This window comes from Salvia miltiorrhiza, chromosome 4 (genome assembly GCF_028751815.1).
Source record: "Salvia miltiorrhiza cultivar Shanhuang (shh) chromosome 4, IMPLAD_Smil_shh, whole genome shotgun sequence".
Classification (NCBI taxonomy): Eukaryota; Viridiplantae; Streptophyta; class Magnoliopsida; order Lamiales; family Lamiaceae; genus Salvia; species Salvia miltiorrhiza.
The window spans coordinates 6,313,576-6,323,373 of NC_080390.1; the positions used below are offsets into that span (position 1 = coordinate 6,313,576).

At 38.0% G+C, this 9,798-nt stretch overlaps 1 long non-coding RNA gene across 1 annotated transcript; it reads left to right on the forward strand.

Moving 5' to 3' along the window:
• The first annotated feature begins 4,208 nt into the window (after window positions 1-4,208).
• On the forward strand, window positions 4,209-9,222 carry LOC131022450 (uncharacterized). Its single transcript, XR_009101298.1, has 3 exons — window positions 4,209-6,459; window positions 8,313-8,379; window positions 8,983-9,222. It is a non-coding gene; the product is annotated as an uncharacterized LOC131022450 (long non-coding RNA).
• The last annotated feature ends 576 nt before the right edge of the window (window positions 9,223-9,798 follow it).

The window sequence follows — 9,798 nt, forward strand, 5'->3', positions numbered from 1 at the left end:
TGATGAGAATTGTTTGAGCAGTTGTGATAAGTCACAATGATTTAGATGAAGGAATCTAATGTCATTGTTAAGAGAGATTTTCTACTAAGTAGAAGGATGAAATGAGAACTTAGAGCTAAAGCTTGAGAGAATTAGCAATTGCTTTAAGTACTTGTTTGTATGAGTTATGAGTTTGAGTTATGAGCTTGAGTATAATAGCATGATTAATGATGAGTTATTAACATGCTGCAATGAGATATTGTACGATATGTTTGAGATGTTTTATGACGCGAGTTTTGCTCACGCAACCTTAATGGTACTTGAGGAGGTATCATGAGCCATAGTCTTTGGAGATGGCTTTGAGAGAGAATTGTTGAGTTGTCTTACTGAGTCACGATGATTTAGATTGAGGGATCTAATATCATTGTTTAGAGAGGTTACCTACTATGTAAAGATGGGACGAGACGAGAATTTAGATGTTTTGAGCTTGAGTTTTAAGAGAACAGTACTACTTAGTAGGAGTTTTGCTAAGTTATGTTTTGTTTATTTCTGTTGCTGGAGCCAAGTAGAGTTAGTACCTAGAACCACCTTTAAGTTCTCCTTATAGGTTGGCCAGGACTGTTGGCACTGCACGAAAGTGGACTGTTGTGAGATCGAACTCAGGAAAGATCGGATACGAGGACGAGGCGTACAGTATGTGGTACAGAGATACCCTAGCAGATTTTCAAACACATGTTCATAGACTATGAAAGGATGAAAGCCTTATGGTTGTTACTAGACTGGATGGCATCGTGCACCTAGTCCCCGTGCTACCAATCGAGTGGTAGGATTGAGCAAGGAAGAAAGCCACTCAATATGATGGGACATGTCGTCTTGAGCATTGGACCCACAGGAGATGGGATTTGTTACAGATACCCAGATTTTCTATGCGGATCTACTGACCGGATGCTTGTTTTCTACCAGGGACTCTAGAAGAGTATAGTAGATATCGAGTCGATCCTTGAGTATCAGTTACCAAAGATGATAAAATGATAAACGATAATGAGGATGAGAAGTAGCCGAGGAGGGCTAGAGTTGATGAGGATGAGAAGAGAAGTCGATGTAGGCTAGAGCTAAGGATGATCTTGAGAGTATGCGCGGTACACCCTCGTTTTTGATTAGTTGCAATTACATTGCGATGTATATAACTTACTTAGGAGATACTGGTACTTGAGATTTTGACATGATGATAGATAAGCATGCGAATTTAGTACCCTACTGATGTTAAATAGATGGATGTTCCTAGTGTGCTAAAGTAGCAACTAGATGAGTTAACTGGTAGCAATTACTGTAAGAGGTCCAGACCGAGACATAGTACTATTAATGGTGTCGGTTTAGAAGGGACATTACGATAGATACTATGGTTTTTGTAGGGTTTAAATAACCCCTTTATGTAAGTCCTCTAAAAAGAGGCATTCTACTGATGGATATATTAGGTTGACCAGACTGGTCTTTTTGTTAACATTTCGTGAGTGCTTATTGCCTTACAGATGAATGTTAAGGTGACCGTGAGGGTTTCCTTAAAGTTGAGTTAGTAAATTGAACTTGAGTTTCGAGGATGCTTAGAGCGTTGGTCGAGTTGAGTTTTCCTTTTGTGATTTCAAAAATGCCTCAAATATGTCATCAAGAGTGTGATGTGAAGGATAGGCGGGATAATACTCCGCCACCACCACCGCAACATGAGAGGAGAGTAAAAAAATATTGAACTTTCGAAACAAGAGTCTAGAACATAGGACCCTGAGTTTAAGCTTTTAGCTTGCTGGTGTGAACTTAAGTTTTGTTATGTATAGTATGTTGAGGGTTTAGAAGATACAGAATTTCCAAGTTCGGGATAGTATATCCCGTGTGACTGGGGAGTGATTATGTTGGACCTGGCCAGTCCGCATGATCCAAATCTCAGTAGACGTGTTTTGGGTTTATAAACTCATGTGTTTCAACTTTCGGTTGAAAAGCCAGATGGGTTCTTACTCTAGGTCATTTTTGTTCGACCTGGTAGTTACTTCATTCTACCCTCGGGTCATTCATTTGAGTCTCTTGAACAATTTTGTTTGCAACAATTTGTTTTGATGTCATTCTAGGGTTGAACCCTTACAACTTTTGAGTTATCCTAGTAGATTCTTTTGATGTATAAGACTAGTGAGAGGCACGTCAGAGGACTTTAACACCTGAGCAACTGGCAAACTACACTTGAGAACAATTGAAAACTACTCTTGAGAAGTATGTACAGAGGAGTACAGTAAGCAGCGAGAGGCTGATTATCGAAGTTTGATGCAAGGAAAGAAATCGGTTGTAGAGTATAATCGAGAATTATGTGAGCTAACACGTTCGCTCATCAGAAGATGGATACTGATGAAGAGATGTCTGAGTTTTAAGTGCTGGTTTAAGGCAGGACTTTAAGGTAGTATGGGCAAGTTATTGGATGCACCAGTTAGAATCCTGTTTAATACAGGAGCTTCGCATTCTTTAATTGGTTGAAGCATGTTACCTTCAAACTCGAACCAAAACAAGCTAGTCCCGAGTTGAGAGTAATCACTCCTGTAGGAAGAGCTACTACAGTTTCTCACATGATTTCTAACTTAGAGCTTGAGTTAGGATTCCTAAAGATGAAAGCAAGAACCTTGCACTTAATGCCTATGTGGAACGTAGACATTATTCTAAGGATGGAATGGTTAGCAGAGAACTTTGGCCCGATTGATTGTAAGAAGAGACAGATAACTTTCCAACCACCTGGGAAGGAACAGACATGTTTTCACGACATTGATAGAAAGAAGAGAATTTCAATCATTTCGGCACTTCAGGCATCGAAATTGGTAAAGAAGAAAGGAGCACAAGCTTACCTAGTTTACTTGAATGATGAAGGAGAATCAAGTAAAAACTTTGAGGATGTAGTAGTGGTAAGGGAATATAGAGATGTATTTCCCGAGGTCTTACCAGGATTGCCACCAACAAGATAGTTGGAGTTCACTATCGACCTAGAACCTGGATCAGCACTAGTGTCGAAGGCACCCTATAGAATGGCGCCTAAGGAGCTACAAGAGCTGAAGATTCAGCTACAAGAATTGCTCAAGTTAGGTTTTATTAGACGTAGTGTAACCCCGTGGGGAGCACCAGTCCTTTTTGTCAAAAGAAGGATGACACGTTGAGAATGTGCATAGATTATCGAGAGCTGAATAAATTGACACTCAAGAACAAATATCCTTTGCCGAGGATAGATGACTTGTTTGATCAATTACGAGGAGCGAGTTTTTCTTGAAAGTTGACTTGAGATCATATTACCACCAGTTCAAATTTTGACAGAATGATATACCTAAGACAGCTTTTCAAATGAGGTATGAGCACTATGAGTTCATAGTTATGCCATTCGGTTTGACGAAGGCACCAGTAGTTTTCATGGATCACATGAATTGAGTTTTCATCAATAACTGGATAAATTTGTCCTAGTTTTCATAGATGATATTCTCATCTATTCGAAGAATGAGCAGGAGCTCCAAAACATTTGAAAACGATGTTGGAAACACTAAGAGTTGAGAAGCTTTTTGCCAAATTCACCAAGTGCGAGTTTTGGTTGAACAAAGTAACTTTACTAGGACATGTTATATCATCTGAAGGAATTAAAGTTGACCCCGTCAAGGTACAAGTTGTACATGAGTAAAGATCACCAACTACGCCTAACGAGATTCGCAACTTTTTAGGTTTAGCAGGATACTATCAGAGGTTTATTAAAGGATTTTCCATGATAGCAAGACCGAGAAAAGAAGTTAAGTACAATTGGAAAGAGGAGTGTAAAGAGAGTTTTTAAGAGCTTAAAGGAAATTGACTATAGCACCAGTGCTGATAGTCCTAGAAATGGATAAAGAGTATACCATCTACGCAGATGCGTTAAAGAGTGGGCTAGGATGTGTTTTGATGCAAGAAGAAAGAGTTATAGTCTATGCATCACGATAACTTAGACCCCACGAGATAAATTATCCAACGCATGATTTAGAGCTTGCAGCCGTTGTGCATGCCCTGAAAATTTGGAGACATCATCTCTACGGAGTTAGATGTGAGATTTTCACGGACCACAAAACTTTGAAATACTTTTTCAAGCATAAGGATATTAACATGAGGCAAATGAGATGGCTCGAATTAGTAAAGGATGTTAACTGCGACAATAACTATCACCCTGGCAAGGCCAATGTAGTAGCCGATGCATTGAGCCGAAAGGTCTCGTCAAAGTTAGGATGTCTTCTCACGAGAGAGGATGAGCTTATAAAGGACTTTGACAAGATGAGGATAGAGATGATAAAACCACCAGGGACGATAGCGAGTATTGTTGAGACGATGCCTAGTTTGAGGAAAATGGTGATTGAAGCACAAGGAAAGATGAGACAATGAACAAGTTACGAGAAAGGATAAGAGCAGGAGATCTCAAGAGCTACAAAAAAAAAAAAAAAAATCAGACAATGCTATCTTATTTGAGGGGAGAAGATGCATTCCCCGCGATGATGAACTTAAGAATACGATCATGAGTGAGACTCATGACACGCCTTACACCGCCCACCCAGGAGGCACACAGATGTATCAGGTTGTGAAAAAAAAAAAAAAAGAGATTTTTGTGGGACGGAATGAAACGAGACATAGCTTTGTTTGTAGAGCGATGCTTAGCTTGTCAGCAAGTGAAAGCATTACACCAACGACCCTATGGGAAGTTAAAACCGTTGGAGATTCCCGAGTAGAAATGGGATCACATAACGATGGATTTTGTGACAGCTTTACCCAAAAGTCAAAGAGAAAATACAGCAATTTGGGTGATTGTAGATCGACTAACAAAATCTGCACATTTCATACCGATCCTAATCGCGTATGGACCAGATAAGTTAGCACAATTGTACGTTCGTGAGATTATAAGATTGCATTGAGTACCGGTGTAGATCACCTCAGAAAGAGAAAATAAATAAATTTCATCACATTTTTGGATGAGTTACAGAAAGAGTTGGGTACAAGGATGAATTTTAGCATAGCAGGCGATAGAAGATATGATAAGAACTACTATCCTTGATAGAGGAGTAAATCGGGAGAATGTGTTGCCACTAATTGAGTTTGCCTATAAGATGTGAGACAAAGTTTCGAGATAGGAGACAAAGTTTTCTTGAAGGTTTCACCCTCAAAGGGGATGAATAGATTTGGAGTTAAAAGACAGCTTAGACCCAGAGTTATAAGTCCTTACGAGACATTGCAAAAGATAGGTCCAATAGCGTATAGGTTGGCTTTGCCACCTAGCTTTGGAAATGTGCATAACGCGTTTCACGTGTCACAATTGAGAGGATATATATTTTCGACCCAAACCATGTGGTTTACTAAGAAGAAATGATCTTAGAACCAGACTTGAGTTATGAAGAGAGACCTCAGATGATGCTAGATCATAAAATTTGGCAATTGAGTAATAAGTCGATTGCATTGGATAAGGTCCAATGGAGATATAATAGTTAGAAAGAAGTGGAAAGAGAGCTTGAGGATAAGATGTGAGAGAAGTACCCGAAACATTTACAAGAGGTACAAATTTCGGGACGAAATTTATTTTAAGGGGGAGGGTATGTAATACCCGGGCTTTTGATGACGTGTTTAATTGCTTAAGTTTGAGTAATTAGGGTATAGATCCCTTGTTTGATTTACTTTGTAAAGAGATGAGGAGTTATATGAAGTTCCCTTGTTATTTTTAAGATGTTGAGATGTTCTTTTGATGATGTTTGGATGATGTGAGATTTTATATCCGAAATTGAGTTTGAGTATTCGAATAATTCGAGATAATTATTTGAATGAGAACGGTGAACTCGGAAGTGAGATCTGAGTCCGTTAAGACGTTTTTGAAAATTTTGACTTTTTGACGATGAATAGTAAAATACTGCTATTTCGTCTTTTTGTCGACTTTCAAAATCTTACGTGCACGTCGTCGAAAAATATTCTTAGTTTTTCGATACGAGTCCAATAATGAAAGTTTTTATTTTTGGACGACGAGTGAATAGTGAACTAGATTTTCTCGATAAACGAACCGAGCTCGTTTATCAGAATTTCGAGAACGAGCTTGTGTTTTCTATATTTATATAGAATTACGAGTGCAATGAAAGTGAGTAGAGGTTGAGAGGGCGAGTAACGAAGAGTATGGGTAGTTAATCGTTAAAACGAGACGAAACGAGATATTTAACGACTAACGGGTTAATATCCTAAATATCTAACCTACCCTACCCCTAACCACCCCCCAACTGCCCACTATCCCTCTATCTCACCTAACTCACGCTATATCAGCCCACACCACACACACAACTCACATATTCACACACACAACACCTAAAACACACACTACACACGCCATTTTCCATTTAAGCTTGGACGGAGCTTTTGACCTCCGATTTGAGCACCGAGACGAGCGCCGATCATCTTTTCGATCACGTATCTAAGTAGGTAAGATCTCTACCTACGTTTTGATGGTTTTCTTTTCGATTTTCGTCGACGTCGAAAAACGTCGATTCTCGACTTTATTTTGAAACGACGTCGGATCGTCGTGAAATTTTAGTATGTTGTTCTTGGGTAGATGTTGAGCATGTTTAATGAAGGGAGTAAGAACGGAACGAACCGTAGCTATGAAACCCATGAGGGCAGCCCCGTTTTTCACATATTAGCTTGTCTTTCGATTTTTGTTTGATCGTTTTGACTTGATATTTGTGCTTAGGGGTATGCTAGAATCGATATATATTAAATTCGTATTTTTCCAAGCATGAAAATTGTATAAGTTTTTAGAGTATGATTATTTAAATTCGTGAAGTTTGGGACGTTGCATAATGAATATTATTGCGTATATGTGTTCTACGATATCACATGAGCATGCTAATTGATTTACAATTTATGGATGATAATTGTTGAACGAAATTAAAACTGGAATTCTGTCAAAATTTTACAGCAGTTTCAAGCTTATGTTTCGATGAGTTTTCATTGCTTGATGGCTCTGAAATTTTAGTATGTTTATCTATGATATGTGTATTTCGTTGCTGCAAAATTTCATGTCTTTTGGATGATGTTTGCTATTTTAAAGATATTTTGAAAAATCCTTGACAGAATCTGTCAACTATTGGTAGACTTCACAAAAACGTTTATATCTATTAATCCATGAAGGATTTTGCATCACCGTTTTTTTTAAACGAAACTAGACTTCAATACTTTTCTAAAAACATAAGATTTCGATTTTTATGACCTCTGAAACAGAGCAGTTTATTATTTCAAAAATGCCCTGTTCTGCTGTCATATTTGTCCAACAGTAAAAGTGTATGAGTTTCATTGTTTATTTGGCAGATCATATGAACGTTTTCTCTTGTGAAATTTTAACCAAATCTTCAAGGATACCTTTAGTTTTGGATGATTAAATTTGATGGAATTTTATTAAGGTTTGCCTTGGTTTCTAATGGCCTAAACAAAATTGGCAGAAACTGTCAATCTTTGACAGCCTGCACTAAAAGAGCAATATCTCCAAAAAACCTTTAACCTTTTTGGTTAACTACCATTTTTAGAGTGAACTACACTTCATGAAGTTTTTGAGATCAATTGGTATGAGAGTTTATGATGATTGAGTTGGTTGTTATGAATTTTTAAAGATGACACAAAAACAGCAAAACTTTCTAGAAAACAACTTGATTATATTTATTTTGATGGATGATACGATATGACTAAATGGTGTGAGTTGTGAGAGTTATGATTAACGCACATAAATGTTGGTATCTGACACTCGAACAATTGGTGTCGAGTATAAATGATAGTTTACTGATAAAGAGTTTTGATGATTTTGAATTGTTTGGTTTGCGTTGAAAAGATGTCAAGATGTTAAGTTTTGAGTCGAGAGACGAGTTCACGTAGTGAGATTCACGCGTTGAAATCTCGTGGTTGACATTATATATGAATAGGTCATGCCGAAATTTTTAGTGAAATTAGGATTTGAGCATAGTCAATTCTTGTTGAACCGTGACTCAAATACATGCCTAATGGATAGTTTAACTTCTAATTGGTTAATTAGACGAGATGAGAGCGAATAGATCTGCTAAGAAAGTGGACTTTTCGATGTGTTAAATATTTCTTTTAATTGAAGAGCTGCTAATTATAACATAAGGATGTTATAATTAATGAGTAATGACGAGAGATAATAATTGTTATATTGATTAACAATCAAGAGAGATGAACATTAGAGATACTAATGTTTCATAAAAGAGATTAGATTATTGATCGAGGTTTCTTTTATAACTTCTCATCAATTCTTCATAACAATGAAGGTCCTTTTGGGAAGTAACGACTTGAGGGAGAGAGTGACGTTACTCATTGATACAGAGACACAACGAGGTGGGCATTACTTTAACTATACGTATATAGAGATCCCCTGCGTGTCGTAGGCCTCTTATACGAATGAATGCATGAGATGATTTAACTGTTAATTTCAGTTTCATATATATATCAAATGAGTTTAAATGTTACGTTCAAGCAAGTTATTTCATGACAAAATCTTTGAGTTAAAGTTATTTCAAGTATTGTCTTGCCATAAAATGTTTAAATTTTAGTATGATATCTATCTGCTTTGGCTTTGCCAATGATGCAATCGAATTCGGGTCCTGAGCAGTTGATAGCTATCCTGCCTTGACTAGTGTACACCAGTGACCGTGAGTCATCTAGCGGGTTGGCCGGTCAAGTGACCGTGAGAGGTGGCCACCTCTCCGGCACACAGTTTCAGATATGATAGATTACAAAGAACTTAGTCTGATCAGACGAACTTTAAGAATCACAAATGAACTTAGTAAGCTTGGGCCTTTTTAGCGAAAAACTCCCTTGCTGTACTGTTTATGATGGCATGACAATTTACAATTTTGAAGCATGTATTTTTATACCTAGGCATACGTGCCCACTGAGTGCTTTTGTACTCAGCCCTGCATATGTTTTCTAAATGTGCAGGTTGAACTGATGTGATGATGGTGCTGCAATGAGCGGAGTCTCCAGGGTTGTTAATAAATAGTTAACCTGTCTAGAATATGTCTTCATACATATGTCTAGCTACTTTCCGCTGCAAGATGTTGTTGATGTTATAGTATGTTATGTCATACTTTGAGTCTTAAGAGAATGGTTTCATACGATGTATAACTTGATTAATGATATTAATTAAGTTTTATGCTGTCTTTCATAGACTGTTTTCAATTGAGTATTAATGAATAAAAATGACGAGTTTTATTAAGATGAGTAAGTTTTACGGCTATAAATGACGCCCCTTTTCTTCCCCTTCTTCTTTAACCCCATCCCTAGTCGTGGATCACTCGGCCTAACTATCCATAGTTAGGGCGGGCTGTGACAAGTAGTTCACATGCTCAATATGGCTCCTCCACTTTAGATAGTAGTTTTGATCAAAACGAATGGGCTCAAGCCGCTTATTCATTTATGCATACACATAGGAGCTATACCACTAACGAGTTAGATATATATTTGTCTAGTACATTTGCTTTCAAAAATGTAGGTGGTCAACAATTGGACGTCTTGAGATGGTGGTCCACGCACGAGAGGGAATATCTCATACTCGCCACCATGGCCAAGGAGTCATTCGCGGTCCCGGCCTCCACGGTCTCCGTCGAGCAAGCATTTAGCGTTGGTGGGCTTGTCTTGGACGAAAGAAGAAGCAACATGGAGGCCACCATGTTGCTTGATGATTGGTCCAAAGCCGAATTGCGAGCTCAAGAGAACCAATGGGATCAAGCCGACGAGAGCCTAAATGATGAATTC